The following is a 17502-nucleotide window of genomic DNA, read 5'->3' on the forward strand; positions in this document are numbered from 1 at the left end:
CAGCCAGGCTCTCCTTTGCTTGCGGCTGCCCACCCCTCCCACACGGTGGCCAGGATATGCTCAGCATCAGAATCGGGGTGAGAGAGGCTCCCCCACCGACTTGCTCGGCAGACACAGAGTGGTCTGCCAGCCAGGTCTGGGGATGCACCCCCCATGCCCAGTACAGCATGTCACCCTGCCCCTTGCCCAGTCCACTTGGGGATGGATGGTGGCAGCTGTCACTGTGTGGGAGAAATGAGTGGGAGACTGGATGGGGCTGGGGACCTGGGGATGGCAGACCCTGTCTGGTGGAATTGGGAACCAGCCTGAGAGCCAAGCCTCCAAGCCCCAACTTATGCTCCTTGTCCCATCAGATGTCACCACAAAACACAAGTTCAAGAGGAAATTAAAAATTTCCAGGTGGTTAGTGCAGTGTCTGAATCCCTGCGCCCAGGGTCCTTCTGAGTCCACTGGCGCCTGGAGCTGGCTCTGGGCTGGGGGTGCAGTGACGGGGGCACGGGCTTAGCACTGCGACCACCGCCTCCTCTGGCTGCGGGGGCGGGGAAGTGCCCTGTGCATGGAGGAGGGGAGCCCTGTGCACAGCCCTTATCAGACCAGGAGCCTCGGGCCCTGGGACCAGCCGTCCCCACACCTTGGAGTCAGATGCCAGTGGCGCTGGGCCTCGTGGAGGCGGTGGTGGGGCTGCCCCATGGGGCCACTGGTACTTTGGGGCCTTTCTCCTCCACGCAGCTTCCTGGGGGGACACGGGGTTCATCCAGGGCTGAAATGTTTGCTGAGGGAGGGAGTGTGAAGCTGGCGTGCAGGGGCTTGGGGTGCGAGCACGTCTTGTTGAAGGGAGGGCCTAGGATCCCAGTTGCTGGGGGAGAAGGGGCAGGCAGAGGGTGCCTGGAGCCCCTGGGAGAAGGCATCACGCTGGAGGGGGGTTGGTTAAAAATAAGCCCCCGGAGCCGAGGTCGATCAGAGTAGGATGTTGATTTAGGGTGCCAGAGGTTCCAGGGTCCACAAAGTGCAGAGTGTCACCAGGAGCCAGGACCCTGGAGTGGGGGACGGGGACTTCACGGGGCATGAGGAGGCCTGTGGCCTGGGAGGTCAGAGTGCTCAAGGTCACTCGGGTTGACCTTGAAGCCACCCGCGGTGGCAGGGTCTGGGCTGAGGAGGGGGCTGTGCAGGAGGCCCCAGGCCTGTGGAATGAGGGTGCTCCGGGGTCAGGGCTGAGGGACAGACCCCCAGCCTTCAGGACACGCAGCTGCAGCCCTTGGGTCATGCTCACAGGTTCTAGGCTCACACGGGACGGCTGCTCCCAGCTCCACACCCCAGGGCTCAGACACCAAGACCCCAGCAGCCGCCAGCCCCCGAGGGGCGGGGACTGGTCATCCCAGGGCTTCTCCCCTCCAGGGCTGGGACCTGGGTGGGGAAGGCCAGGATGTGGGCTCAGCTGGGACTGTGAGGGACACCCCGCCCGGGCCTGCCAGCTGACCTGGCTCCCCCCAGCCCCGAGGTTTTGAGGGACTGGACGCCTACGAGGTGCTCAGGCCTCCAGGAGCTCTGCCTCCAGGGAAAAAGGCAGAAAGGGTTTGGCCTTTGTGATGTCACCTCACCCGTCAGACGTGTCACTTCCCTGGACTCTGCTGGCCCAAGTCAGGAGCCTGCCGGGGTCAGCCGGGGGGACACAGGACCCGCCTCTCCATGGAGGACGCCCAGGCACTTCCACCAGATTTTAAAGCTGCTGCCTCCCCAGTGCTTTCAGTGGCCTGGAGAGTCCACTGCGCAACACGGGGCACAGACAACTCTGCATTGCAAGAACTTCAAAAATGTCAACCTGCGCACGTAAAAACATGTAGAAATACCTTAACCAAAGTAGTTTTTGTATGTGCAAGAGTGATATACAATAAAATTCTTATTTAAGGGAGTGAGCTTCTCCTACTCGGGAGGTCCTGGGTTTGGTCATCAGTTAAAGGGGACAGACAATGAGCCGACAGATGAGGGCGCCATCTTGTGGGAGGCTGGGGAATGGGGGGAAGGGAATACAAATTGATTAAAAAAACATTTAAAAAGCCTTATTTAATTCTAAGAGGTATAAGTTTCATTATGTGTAACACGTGGTTTTTTCGTCTTTGTAGAGGTCTTTAAAATAAGAGAGTATCTTGGAGAAACAGTATTTTAGAATTGGTGAACTCTAACATGCTTATAGGAGTCTCCTGGCTGACATCCTTCATGCCATCAGAATTGTCATATTTTATTATTTTGGCCTGTTGATTGGACATCTCATTCATTGGGTCTTAACTAGCATTTTTCAAGCATCTCCCCCAAATACCCTATATTTTGCTGCTTTTGTTAGAGTAGTTTTGTATTGTTTTGCAACTGCTTATTGCTGTCATGACATACTTTGTTTTATTTAATGACAAATCCAGCCACCTTGCATACTCTCTTCTTACTTGTAACAATTGCCTGATGTATCGCTTGGGTGTCTGTGTAAGATGAAAGGAAAGATGAATGAGCGTGCTGCCTTGTCCTCAATGAGTTTTTGAATAGATGCTATGATAGAGGCAGGCTTGATTTCAGGTAGTGGGCTTCTAATATGTTACTAGCAACAACGCTGAAGAAGACTTTTGGCAGAAATCCTTTACCCGGATCTTCTAAGTTTGCCACGTATCATGAGTGAGTGTTGAATTTTATCTAAATACTGTTATTCACATTTTGTGACCATATTTTTCTCCAGTACTCTATTAATATGGACAATTACATTAATCCATTTTTAATGCTAACTAATTTTAAATTTTTGAAATAAACTTTGATTGTGATGATTTTTTTCTTAATTCTGATGGACCGAGTTTGCTAATAGTTTAGAATTTTTTTCATCTATAATCATGCATGAGGGAAGCTGACCTGTAATCTATTTTTGTGCCATCCTTAACTGACCTTGATATTTTGGTAGTACTATTCTCATTCAGTGCACCTAGGAGAGTATTTTCTTACTTTATCCTTGAAAACTTTTTGTACATGACCAACATAATCTGCGTGAATATTTGGCATGATATCATCTGAGCCTAGTGTTTTCTCTGTGAGAAGATTATTTAGATCTAAATAAATGCAGTTTATTTAGCAGCTCCAGCCTTATTGTTTCCATTTCCTTTAAAAGCTGGCTCAGGTTATGTACTTGGGAATTTGATTATTAATTCACATGTTGATGTAAAGTCGTTCAGAATATTTGACTTTTTAAAGTATTTCTGCTCTATTTATAGTTATACCTTATTCCTATTATTGCTTAATTGTGCCTTCTCTAAATGTATACATTCTCAACAAGGACAGTATCCGTCAAAAGGGGGCAAACATTAGTTTTTTGGAGAGAGGGGATTCTTCTTCATTCTTCGGGTGAAGCGCAGATGCACATACAGCACATAAGAGGTAAAGGGCACATCTGTGGTATTAACATTTCATGAGAGGGGAGCAGTGTAGCTCAGTAGTGAGCACCTGTTTCCCAAGTACCAAGTCCAGGGTTCAATCCCTGGTGCGTCTTTAAAACAAAACAGAACATAAAAAACGTCATGGGATTAACTACGAAAAAGTGAAAAAATGTTTCTTATGAGGGGGCTATAATGAAAAAAAAAAGGATGAGAAACACTGTTTGCTTTATATTCAATTTTACAAGACTATTTTTGTGTTAGGATAGTTTTCAAACAAATTTTGCCTCGTTATTACTATTATATTTTCTTATTTATTTAATTCATTTGTTCCTTCCCGCCCGGAGACCCCGCCCCGGAGGCGGAGCAGCCCGGGAAGGCGGGACCTGGCGGTCCCCGGCTCCCGCGCTGAGTTCACTGCGGCGGGGGGGGGGGGGGGGCGGGGGGGAGGGGCGGAGTCAAGGCCACGGTCGTGCGCCCGCCCGCATCGCGGGCCCCGCGCCGGGAGCGCGCCCGGAGAGCCCCGGTGGGGAGCGCCCTCCTGTCGCCTGGGGCGAGGGACGCGGGGCCCGGGGGCCCGCTCCGCCCGGCCCTGGGCGCACTCCCGTCTTCCGGTCTCCGCCTGCCTCCCTCTCCTCCCACCTCCACGTCTTCTGGTCTGTCTTCATCGTGTTTCCTGTCTTCTCCACACACGAGATTCTGCGTTTGTTTTTTTTTTCTCCTAGGCTGACAGCTCGGCTGCAGTTCTTTCATTCATTCCCCCGTCCTCCATCCGTCGGTCTGTCCACCCGTGGCTGCCGCTCCATTATGCTCAGCCACGGCTTGTGCGGGGCGCTGGGGTAAAGCTTGCGCCACTTGATAGCCAAAAATCTGTTCATTGCCTATCGTGGGAAAATACACACACGGTCAAATCATAAATCTCTGGAGTTTTCAGGGGGAGCTGAAGGAAATAGCTGGTTTGAGACGACGCGTTGATCAAACCTCTTCTCGGCATCTTGCCTTTGTAAGGGCACAGAGCGCCCACCTGGCAGGAGCTCAGCCTTCCGTGGGGACAAGCCCACCCACGCCCTCCTCCTGTGGAGGGGCAGGGCCTGGTGGAGCGCTGGTTCTGGGAGGACAATAGGGAGGCCGAGCTTTGCCCTTGAAACACTTTGGGTGAGAGTTGACACAAGGGATTAACTATAAATGTCTAAAATACCTATATACTTCTCAGAGCAGCTGACATTCAGAAATTAAGTGACATAATCACTGTTGAGTGAGCCATTACACGTTTTTTAGCAATAATTGTGGCATTCGAAATTAATGTTTTTGTATACATTATGGACCAGGGTGAAAATATTTCATCTTATAATATCAAAGATTTTCTTAGACACATTAAGAAGCCTAGAAAAACAAAGCTGATTGATTTTTGAGGAATAAGGTAAAAGTATTCTATCTCAAGGCATTTTTATTGCATCTTTGAAAATGTAGTCTTGTTGGAAAGATGTTGTAGCAGTTTGATATTATTGATAAATTCCAAAAAGAAATTTTGGATTATGTTTGTAAACTGATCTTTTCCTCTGAGCATATTAGATTATATTGGATTCAGAGGTTTGCTTGATTGTGTAGTCATGTAATCCTCTCTTGCCAGTAGGGCATTGAGTCCCCACCCTTTGGTGGGTGGGATCTCACAGATAAAAGGCATGGCAAAGGAGAGAGTTAGGGGTTTTTGATGCTGGAGTTTGAAGCCAAAGCCTTAAGCTTGAGCCCCAGGAAGAGAGGAACCCTGAACCCAGAGAGAAGCAAGAGTAGTTAGTTTAGGTAAGGTTACATTTCTAAGAATTTGTCTATTTCTTCTAGGTTATCCGATTTATTGGCATATGATTGCTCATAAGTATTCTCTTATACTCTTAATTTCTGTAAGATTATTAGAATGTCCTCACTTTCATTTCTGAATTTGTTTATTTGCATCATCTCTCTTTTTTTCTTTGTGAGAGCAGCTAAAGATTTTGTCAATTAAAAAAAAATCTTTTCAAAGAACTAACTTTTGGTGTTGATTTTCTTGATTGTGTTTCTATTCTCTATCTCTGCTCTGATCTTTATTACTTCCTGCCTTCTGGTAACTTTAGGTTTACCTTACTCTTTTCTAGTTCCTCAAGATGTGTAGTTAATTTATGGATGATCTCTTCTAAAATGTTGACATTTATAGCTATAAACTTCATTCTAAGCACTGCCTTTGTTGCTTCCCATAGATTTGGTATGTTGTGTCTTCCTTAACATTCATTAATCTCTAAAAATTTTCTTATTCCCCTTGTAAATTTTTCTTTGACCCATTGGTTATTTAAGAATATATTGTGTAATTTCCACATATTTATGAGTTTTTTCAGTTTTCCTTCTGTTTTTGATTTCTAATTTCATTCTTCTGTGGTTGGAGAAGATAATATGTATGATTTCAATGTTTTAAAATTTGACACTGGTCTTATGCCCTAACATACATTCTGTCCTGGAGAATGATCCATGTACAGAGTAGAATGTGTATTAGGCTGTAATTGGGTGGATGGTTTTCTATATGTCATATAGGTCTAATTGGCTTACGGTATTATTCAAGTCCTCTGTTTCCTTATTGATTTTCAGTCTAGATGTTCTATCCACTTATGAAAGTGGCGCATCAATATCTCCAACTATTATGTAGTACTGTCTACTTCTTTCATTTTCACCAATGTTTGTTTTATGTATTGGAGCTCTATTATTAGGTGATCATATGCTTATATTTGTTATATCTTCTTGTTGCATTGACCCTCTTATTAATATATAGTGTCCCTTTTTTGTCTCTTGTAACAGATTTTGATTTAGAGTCCATCTTAATTTTCTGGCTGTTATGACAAAGGCCATAAAATAGGTTGGCATAACAACAGGAATTTATTGGCCCATTGGTTCAAAGACTAAGAGGACTGCTTCTCCCTTGGGTTGGTATTGTCCAGACTGGATGGTAATTCCTGGGTTCTTTGACTTTGCTATCACATGGTGATTTTCTCTCCTTTCTCTTCTGGGTTCCACTGACTTCTAACTTCCTGCTCCTCCCTGGGGCCTTTTTTTTTAATAGGCCTCCAGTAAAAGGGTTAAGACCCGTTCTGATTCAGTTGGGCCATTCTTTAACTAAAAATAACATCTTCAAATGGTACTACTTAAAAAGAGTTCTCCCACATGAATGAGATTAAGATTAAGAACATCCTTTTTCCCCTGGGGTTCATAACCCAACCTTTCACAAAGTTTATTTTCTGATTTTAGTATAGCCACCCTAACTCTCTTGGTTACTATATACATGGATTTTTTTTTTCATCCTTTTATGTTCAACTTATTTGTGGTGTATTTCTTCTAAATAACATATAGTTCTATCTTGCTCTTGTATCCATTCTGCTAATCTCTGTTTGTTGACTAGAGAGGTTAATCCATTTGCACTCAAAGTAATGGCTGATAATGCAGGATGTAGTAAAGCCATTTTGTCATTTTTTTCTTGTACATCTTATACCTTTTTTGTCCCTCATTTCCCTGCTTCCTCTTTTGTGTATAGTTGATCTTTTGTATTGAAACTGCTTTTGTGTTGAAATTCTCTTCACATTACCTTTTTTGTATATTTAAAAATATTTTCTTAGTGGTTACTATGAGTTTTATATTTACCATCCTAAGAATATAACAATGTAGTTTGAACTGATAAAAACTTCAAAACCATATGCAATCTCTGCTTCTATACCCCTCTGTTCCCTCTTTTTAGTTCTTTTCACAAATTAGCTCTTTACATTATGTATTTCCAGTTACCTGAAATAGGATTATTTTTATGCCTTTGTAGTTTAGATTATGTGAGAAAAAAAAAAGTAGAGTTACATAGCAAGAGTGTAGTAATCCAGGCATTTATAATTACCCATGTTGTTACCTTTGCTGGAGAACCTTTATTGGAGAACTTCGTTTCTTCCTAAGGCTTCAAGCTACTGCCTACCTTTCCTTTCAACCTGAAGACCTCCTTTTAAGATGTTTGCAGAGCAGATTTAGTAGTTTTTGAACTTCCTCAGCTTTTGTTTATCTGGGAATGTCTTACAGTAAGACTCATTTTTAAAGGTCAGTTTTGCTGGATATACATTTTGGGGCTTTATTTTTTTCTTTCAGCACTTCAAATCCTGCTTGCTCTTTCCCCTCATTTCTGATGGGAATTAGGTGCTAAATCTTATTGAGGATTCCCATGTATGTGATGAGTCACACCTCTCTTGCTACTTTCTGGATTTTCTCTTTCTCTTTGCCCTTGGACAGTTTAATAATAATCAGTCTCTGTGTGGATCTCTTTAAGTTTACCCTATTTGGAATTTATTGGTCTACTTGGATGTGTATATTCATGTCTTTCATCAAATTTGAGAGCTTTTGGTTATTGTATTAGTCAGCCAAAGGGGTGCTGATGCAAAGTATCAGAAATATGTTAGCTTTGATAAAGGGTATTTATTTGGGGAAGAAGCTTTAAGTTACCAGGCCCTAAAGTGCCCAACTCAAGGTACCATGAGAAGTACTTTCCACCCAAAGCCACTGGCCGAATGCTGAAGCAATATGGCAGGTGATGTCTATGAGGGTTCAGCCTGCCTTTGTCCTCTTCAGGCTCTGCGGTCCCAGCTTCTTCCAATCTCAGCTGTAGGTTGGGATAAATGTCTCTCTCCTCAAGGCTGATTCTTTCTGGGTTCAGCTGCTCAGTTCTTTTCACAAGGTCAGCTATAGAGGCTCATCTCTCTTCCTGGGGCCTCTGCCATGTCTAAAGAGCTGTCTCTCTTCCTCTGCATACTTTTTCTCTGTGCTGTTCTCCATGTATTTACTTACTAGGGCTCCAGCATCAAAACTCAAACTCTCTTCTGTGCCAATCATAGTTTACTCAAGTAAAAGTGAAACCCCTGAATTTAATACAATCTAATACAGCTAGAAGAACAGAACAGTTTACAAACACAGTCAAATATCTATTTTGGAATTCATAAACAATACCAAACTGCTACAGTCATTATTTCTTCAAATGTTCCTTCTGCCCCTTTCCTTTTCTCTTCTAATGGAATTCCCATAGCAAATATGTTGGTACAATTCATGATTTCCTTCAGATCTCTTTGGCTCTACTCACTTTTAATTCTGTTTTCTTTTTCCTCTTCAGACTGAATAATTTCAACTAGCTTATTTTCAAGATCACCAAATCTTCCTTCTACCTGTTTAAATCTAGTATATTTTATATTTCTGTTTATTGTACTTTTCAACTCTAGACTTTCTGTTCTCTCTCTTTAAAATGTTCTAATTGCTCCTTTTGGTCATGCATCACCTTTGCAATTTCCTTTAGTTCTATGTCCATAATTTCCTTTAGCTCATTGAACTTATTTGGGACAGTTGACTTAATCCCTGATTACTTGTCCAGTATCTGTGCTTCTTCTGTTGTTTTACTTTGTTCCTCTCAATGGACCATCTCTTCTGTTTCTTTGTATGCTTTGTGATCTTTTGTCAAAGTCTGGGCTTTTAATTCCTTTGGCTTCTTGACTCTGGAATTCTACCAGATTTTAGGGTATATTGGCTGTGTGTTGAGATTCTTCTTCAATATCCAGCCCAGTTTATACTGAATCTACAGATAAGCTTATGGTGAAAAGTTAGATTCTTCTCAGGGTTTCTAAGCATGCATCTTGCCCTGGCATGTTTGGGACCTTTCAAGAATTTTTCAGTATGTGCAACTGTTTTCTCTCTACAAAAGGAGTTTCTCTTCTCTGGTTCTCTTCTTTGGGCCCTGGGTTGTGTTGTTTGTATCAATTACAGTCTTTCACCCCAGGCACTGCAGTCATCTCAGCTCTGTTCCCCTGCTCTGCTCCTCCTTTCTGCACTGTTTCTCCATCCTTGGCAAATTCCATGTTAGGCAAAACAAACACGTGCTTTAAGTCAGTCTTCGAAGAAGCAGATTGGAGCTGATGTACAAAGACATATAATGTGTGTGTTTGGGTGAGAGAATCACCAGGCATCAGGGACCAGCACTTCAAGATGTGCAGGCTGCCAAACCATCAAGCCTAAGATGCTGGGCCAAGCCAACAGCTGGGGAGGGGCTCACAGGTGAAGGTTTTCTGAAGCTTTCCCACCAATTTTAGGTTTTCTTTTTCCTGATTCATTGTTTACTGAAAAGTTATCTATTGCCAGTCAATTTCCAGAATTCTGGGAAAGTTGTTTCTGACAGAGTCTGCCAGGTTTCCACTATTCTAAGAAGAGCCATTCACCAGAAACATCTTATTCCATTTTGCTGATGTCACCACCTCAAGTTTTGGGTTCTTATAAATAATTACTTTTTTAAAAGTTTATTATTATCTTTAATAATTTGGCATATTTCATGGATCTGACTCTACAGTTGATATTCAAAAGAATTTGGCACTTGATAAATCATGCAGAAGTGAACAAAAATATGATATTGTAGAGGAGCATCGTAGTGTGTTTAAAAAAAGAATTTTTTCACTCTAGATCAAAGAATGTCAGAAGAAATCATAGTTATATATGAGGAACTTGGTTTGGGAGACTTATTTTTTTGGATTGAAGAGTTAAATTGCCTTTTAAATCATTAACCAATTTATCATAATATTGGGGGGTGAAATGCATGCTTTCAAAGGATCTAGAATTGTCATGTCTGCTTTGTTTAACAGAATATTTCTTCAGAAATACCAGAGGTGGTATTAAAAACAGGTAATGAGACCAATTTTTAAATATAAACCTAATTCTTGAACTGCAATGCTTTTAAACTTCTCTTCCTTCACTAAGTAGGTTATGTCTCTTTTTAGAGCATAGTGTCCTTCTTTCTAGTAGATGAGGCCATTGTTGGCCTGTGGGAGGGTCTGGCTGAGTAGACTGATGTATGAACCCTGGACTTTCCCTTGCCAGCATGCGCAATTAAGGAACCCATGCTCCCATCAGTAAGAGAAGGCTGGAGGGACACACTGGGTATGCCTATGACCAGAACCACATGCATGCTGTCTATTCCCTGTCATTTATGGTTCCATAAGCATTTAGACGTCACTTTCAGGAGATAAGTTCAATAATATTGCAAAATGCAGATAAAATGAGGATGAGATTAGTTTTTGATTCAGAGAGATATTCAAAACAGGAATTACAAATAGACGCAGGTCTGCTTAGTATGGGGTCCTACATCTGAGCCATCCCATATGGGAGCCTCAAGCCACGTGTGGCTCCTGAGCACATGGCTGGCCCAAACTGAACTGTGAGTGCAAAGAATACACTGGGTAGGAAGGTTTGGTATGAACAAAACAATATAAACATCCCATTCACTTTTATATTGACTATGTGGTGGTTTGCAGCTGTCTGTACACCAGTAAACATGTTCTTAAATCTGACCCCGTGGGTGTGGACCCAGTGTAATAGGGCTCTTTGATGAGGCTACTTCAGTTGAGGTGTGGCCCAGCTCCCTCAGGACAGTCCTTAATCCTATTACTGGAGTTCAGAGAGGGAGCAAGAAGCTGAAATCAATGAAACCCAGAAGAGATGGGTGCCACCATGTGCCTTGCCATGTGACAGTGGTGCCAAGGATCGCGGGCAGCTGATCTTGGGGAAGAAAGCTTCGCTGTGATGAGCCTTGAGTTGGACATCATCTTGGCTTCAAAACCATGAAGCAAAAATTCCCATTGTTCAAACTACGAGCCACTTCTTGAAATTTGCTTTGAGCAGCGTAGGAAACTAAGACTGCATTTTGAAGGGAATGTATTTTGGACACAGTGGGTTAAATAAAACATTATTAAAAGTAATATCTGTTACTTTTAATAATAGAAAACTTAAATGCTGTGGCAGCTTGCATACGTGGCTCACATTCTATTACTCTTGGGTCATATGCAGTCCTGGGGGGTTGCAGACCCCCAGGGTGTCCCCACCGCCCAGGCTGCCCTCCCCTGGAGTACCCCACCCTTTTGACATGCTGGATCCAATCACAGCCACAGCCCACACTGAGCTGCATTTGCCATGCTTCTCACAGACCTTCTCCACCTGCCAAACACCCATGTGCTCCCAGGCTCAGAGGCCACGTGCTTGGGGAGGTCCCCCAACTCCATCTGGCCCCTCCCTGAGCCCTTTTTGACCCCCGCTGAATCACGCCTGACACCTCCTGACCTCTCACCTCCTCCCTGGCCTCTGTCCCCTCCTGACCTCTCAGCTCTTCCCTGTCCTCAGGCACCCCATTCCTCTCTCCACATTATCAGCCCCACCTTCTCCTGGTCCTCAGGGGTGGACACTGTCCTGGGCATGTCCCCTTCCATCCCCAACCCCTGCTGGGCACACAGGACAGGGGACGGCTGGCTCAGACAGCCTGAGGGAAGGAGGGAAGGCAGCGCCCAGTTCCCAGGAAGGGCGAGGCTGAGGGGGGTTTGCCTGGCCCTCTGGGGGGCTGCGGGGAGTGAGGCTCAGCGGGGCTGCAGGAGCCTGAGGCCTCCCTGTCCAGGTGGGCAGGGACAGGGGTCCCAGAGGCCCAGCTGGGGCATGGGTGGGAGCACGGAAGACGAAGGGACTGGAAAGGCCCTGAGTGCTCAGGCATCACCCTGGCAGGGCCTCGGCTGGCTGTCTGGGCAGGGCCCTCGGGGGTCCATCCAGGGACCGCAGGATGGAGGAGGGGTCTGGGGAATGAGGGGCCATCTCCCCAGAGGTCGTCCCCAAGGAAGGGGAGGAGCAGGGGGCTGCAGAGAGGACCCAGGGACAGGTGGGACAGGAGAGCTGGGCCCTGCACCAGGACACTGCGGGCAGGGGCAGGGTGACCAGACGGTGATGACCACCCGGGACCTGGGTGCGGCGGGGCTGGGGCTGGGGCTGGGCGCTGAGCCACGTCCAGGGAGTCTCCATGGGGAACAGGCCACGTCTCTGCTGGACAGCGCATGGACAGAAGGACAGAGCACCTCACCTTCAGGGCTTGGGGGCTCAGCCAGGCCCCGAGGCAGGGGGCCTGGAGAGCTGGGGAGTGCAGCACCCAGAAAGGCCGTGAGGCCCCCGGCACCCACCCCCACCTCACCCAGGGTGCGCTGCGGAAGGAGCCCGCGGGCCCCCAGCCCTACTCCCCTCCTGTGGGCACATCCCTGTGGCCGCCTCCCGCGGGCCTGGGCCCAGGGCGGCCGGGTCAGCTGTGGTGAAGTCCCTGCTGCCCACGCGGCCTCAGGCCCGAGAGGAGTGGCCAAGGGGAGGCGCACGGGCCCCGCAAGCTCCTGAGGAAACCTGCCCCCGCACGCCCCCCGCCTGGGCTGCCCTGGTGGGAGCCCCTGGCCATGGCCCTGAAGGCAGCGCCTCCTCCAGGCAGCCGGGGCAGCGGGGCGAGGCCCGCGGCGGCCTGCCGGGTGACACGCGGGGAGCGGAAGGCGAGCTTCACCTCCAGTCCCTGCTCCTCCCGCCAGCCCTGCCCCTGTCGGGCCGTTTCCAGTCCTCTCTGCTCAGAGCTGCGCCAGCTCAAACGCATCAGAGAAGGAGGTTTTCAAGGAAAGGGTTCCTCTAGGGATTTCGCATCTTGCTGCATGGTCTTTAGGCCTCCCAGCCTGCATCCTAACAACTGAGAATCACCCATCACCTCCCCTCCTGGAGAAGCAGCCTGCAGGGGGCCTGCCGCCCCCGGGGGTGCCGCCATTTCCAAGGCCAGGGAGGTCCCGGGCGCCCTGGGAAGGGTCTTGCTGACCCCTCACACCTAAGCCGGGTCTCCTGCGCCCGGGGGAGCAGGGTGCTCTGCGCGAGCTCAGAAGTCCCCGGTGCAGCCGGACGTGCTGAAGGCTAGGGCAGAACAGAGTTGGGGTCCATGCTCCCCGCCAGCAGTCCACAGCCGCCTCCCCTAAAGGCCTTATTTCTGACCTCCCCCAGCCTGCCATCTGCCGGTGCAGGGAGCCGCTGCCCCTTCTCCCAGGACACGGCACAGGCGCCAAGGGCCCACCCCCAAGCAGGGGGCTCCTCACACCTTCACCAACCTGTGGGATAGTCGTCTGGTGGTCAGAACCCCGGCCAGAAGGTTCTGGAATTGGCAGGTAGTCGAAATCTGGAATCCTGGCCTTGTGGTGTTTTATTTCTCTCCCACATAAAGATGGAAAGAAAGCCAGTTCGGGGTTAAAAGGGATCACTAAAATTCATCTGAAATCAAAATGTCTTATTCTAGCCTCATTGGCTCATTGTGGCAACTTTCAACATCTTAATTTAGCAGCTAATGCTGGAAGATAACTTATTGAGATGTGATTTCATTTTTCCAGGTATGTGTTTTCCCTCCTCTGTTCTGTGAAGTGAGCCACGCCCTCAGTTCTGCTCAGTACATGCCTGCAGACAGCTTTGCAGAGACCACCACCACCAAGGCCTCGACCCTCTGGGAGGGGGAGGGGCAGGACAGAGGGCTCTGGGGACAGGGACAAAGATGAGGAATCCCAGGAGCTGCCTGCAGGTAGGAGAGTGTATTAGTCAGCCCAAGAGGTGCTGCTGCAAAATACCAGAAATGGGTTGGTTTATATAAAGGGTATTTATTTGGGGTAGGAGCTTACAGATACCAGGCCATAAAGCATAAGTTACTTCCCTCACCAAAGTCTATTTCCACGTGTGGGAGCAAGATGGCTGCCGACATCTGCGAGGGCTCAGGCTTCCTGGGTTCCTCTGGGCTCAGCTCCTCTGTTTCCTGCACAAGGTCAGCTGTAGACCATGAGGCTCTGTAGACTTTGCCTCTCTCCACAAGGTCAGCTGTAGACTCTCAGGAAAATAGCTCAGTCTCTCTCCCTGGAGCTCCAGCTTCAGCATCAAACTCCAACATCAAAACTCCAATATTAAAAGGCCCCCCAACTCTGTCCTTTGCCACACCTTTTATCTGTGAGTCTCCACCCACCAAGGTTGTGGGGACGCAACACCCTAAAGACATGGCAAAATTAAAGCCCTAATCAAAACCCAATCATGCCCAAGTACAGATCAGACTGCAAACGTAATCCAATATCTATTTTCAGAATTCATAACCATATCAAAGTGCTACAGAGAGGATGGGGTGGGGGCTGCCTGAGGGTAGCAGAGGATGGGGAGTCCATCCGAGGCTCAGAGTTAGGTTAAATCCTTGGGGTGGGGCTGCTGGAGAACTTTCCAGGCACCAGAGGGACAGGGAAAAATTCAGTGATGATATGGTCCCACTGGAACCATAGGATTGGGATTCAGAGTGATTCAATTGGATAGAAGGGATTTACGGAATGTGAGCAGCGTGTCCCAGAATTGGATTACAATTCATGCCTGCTCACGCGAGGCTTTGTGACAGTCTCACCTGCCGTCCCTTAGCTGGGTGTGAAGGTGGCAAGGGCCCTCCGGTGCCGACAGGAGGGCAGGAGCCCCAGGCCCAGCGCCTGGTCCACAGCCACGGGGTGTGGGCATCGGTCACCCACAGTCTCCACAGCACCACAGGGCTGGTGCTGGCTGAGCAGTGCGGCCTGATGGTCCTCACGTGACGGTCACGGGGAGCAAACCCAGGCTTTGGCCGAGGGACGGGAGGGGGAGCAGGTGCCGTGGAAGGTGGAGGGTGTGGGTTCCAGGCGTGAAGCAGGCACTCCGGAGGGTGTCGTGGGGGGACGTGGGCTGGGAGGAGAGCATGGGGGAGCTGGTTGGGAAAGGGGTGACTGCGGGGACAGGGGAACAGGAAAGCCGAGAACCCGAGGGCTTGGGCGATGACGGGACCAGGTGGCCTGCGCGGCTTCCAGGACTCAGCTCCGCACGTCGCCTGTGGTCCTGCACGTCCCTGGAACTAGGGTGGCTGCAGGGGGCTTGGGAGCGGGGGCTGGGGCCTGGGGCTGCTTCCCATGGCCTGTGCGGCGAGCTCATGTGTGAGGAGCCTCACGAGGGAGCCTGGGGGTTCAGCAAAGAATGTGGAGTCAGGCCCTTGGTCCCCAGGCAGACATGGATGCCCTGGCCTGACCTTGGGCATGGGGACCTGCAGAGGCCCTGGGGGCTCAGGGCCGGGCTTGCTGATCCCAGCAGAGGCTGAGTTTTGGCAAACAGGCGCCATAAGCCAGGCGCCTGCCTGCAGAAAGGGGAAAATCAGCCTAACCATGGAAACGTGGTGAAACGTGTGACACGACGGGCAGGAAACCAGCTCCAGGTGAGACAGAAGTCCTAGTCCTGTGTGTCCCCTGACTGCAAACACTGGTTTTGAGATCAGCTCTTTAAAAGGGCAAGGGATGACTGCAAGCCACGAGCGCCATCTCCTGGAGCCAACTGCACATCACAGGGGACTCCCCAACCCCCAACCCCCACCTGGGCACCTGGGCACCTGGTGCTGAGGCAGGAAGGCGCTGGGGGGTGGCACTCAGCCCCAGACCTTCTGGCCCTGCACCCTGGCTCAGGCTTCCCAGCCAATCTCTGAGACAACCCCCAGCCAGGGCAGGGACCCCACCCCCAGCCTCCTGCCTCTTGTTGGTTTCTGGGTGCCCAGGGAACACCTCCCAGGGCCTGTGCTACAGGAGCCAGAATTGGCTTCCCATGGAGGCCCCACCTGGTGGGGTGGTGAGGTGGGGGCAGCAGGGAAGGTGGGGGGGGTTCCCAGACACAAGGAATCCTGTCCCTCGGGCTTGAGGGCCCCAGGTCTCCTTTGGGCTCAGGAGCTGACCCGCTGGTCATTCTTCCACAGGATGTCACTGGGGCCCCGCCCCATGGAGTCCCACCCACTCCCCTGCTCCCACGTGTCAGAGCCACCTGAGCTGAGCATCAGGGTCCCGGTCCAGCCCCGCCCCCGGGCCCCTCATCTGGGGGTTGCTGGGAGCTGTGCAGAGCCTCGTCCACCCTCAGGACCACCAGGCTCCACTCCACCCTCCTGGTGGTGGCTGCACAACGTGCCTGGGGCCACGGGGTCAAGCAGCAGCCATGGCCTTATGGTTGCCAAAGCTCGGGGGTCTTTTCAGAGGACACCTTTACCCCAGTACCTCCCACTTCCTGAGGGGCTCCTGAGGTGTCGGCTGAGCGCTGACCCCCACATCCTGCATGTGAGGGACAAACCCTGCCCTCCCCTCCCAGGCAGCACAGCCTTGTGGAGGCTGGGGCAGCAGGGGGGACTGCGGGGGGGCAGGTGCTGGGCAGGGGGCAGAGAGGAGCTTAGCGTGACCCCAGGGCTCAGCTTGCCATGAGGAGGAGCAGCTGTGGGAAGAGGAGCAGGAGGGGGCAGGGCATCCTGAGAGGACAGAGGCAGAGGCTCCCCAACATGTGCAGAGAACTCTGGGGGTGCCTGACAGTCCCCAGCACCCCCTCCTAGCTGCCCCTCCCCCTGTCTGGGCCCTGACAGCAGCTCTGTTGGAGTCACGTGACCAGTGGGTGGCCAGGAGGGACCCTGACGAGTAGGGGCACCGGGCAGCTGTCTGGGAGCCCCTCAGTCCTCCGTGCAGGGACTGTGGGCGGGGGGAGGGGGGTGCGGGCAGCACCCAGAGGGCAGGAGCCTGCAGGAGGAAACGCTGCTGGTTCCCAAGGCTTTCCAGCTTCTGGGGCCCAGGGCCTGGCTGCATGCTGCGGCCCGGCCCTCAGCCCCCAGGCAGGTGCTGGCAGCTGGAAGTCTTGTTTTGGGGTTTGGTTACACAGTGGGGTGCTGAGGGGACATGGGGGGCAAACCTATAGCATCTGCCACATCTTTATTGAGTGTCTACTGTGTGACAAAGCATCATCACGGTATAGTGCCCAACCCAGAAGACTAGAACCTAGTAAATTAGAGGCAGCGGGACACCCAGTGAAGCAGGAAGGGGACAGTTTAGTTACAGTGGGTTAGAGCAGGCTTCTGGAGGAAATGACATCTGAATCTGAATGTTGAAAAGATCCAAAATCCAGACATCTTGGGGAGCAGCATTTTAGGTGCAGGACAACCAGCGAGGAAGGCCTGAGAGGACGGAGGCAATTGTAAAGATGAAAGGAGCTGATACTTTAGAGGACTCTCGGCTTTCCATACTTTTGATCCTAGTTCTGCCTCAGTCCCCCAGAGCCATAAATCCAAAGTCAGTCCTTGAGAGGCATCTGGAAGGGTTTGGACTCCCCCATCCAATTACCCCCACTCCTCAGAAGCCCTTTCACCTTAGACAAGGCCTTCAGCTCCGAGCCTTACTTTCCTCCTCTGCAAAATGGCAGG

This window comes from Dasypus novemcinctus, chromosome 6, assembly GCF_030445035.2.
Source record: "Dasypus novemcinctus isolate mDasNov1 chromosome 6, mDasNov1.1.hap2, whole genome shotgun sequence".
In the NCBI taxonomy this organism is placed as follows: Eukaryota; Metazoa; Chordata; class Mammalia; order Cingulata; family Dasypodidae; genus Dasypus; species Dasypus novemcinctus.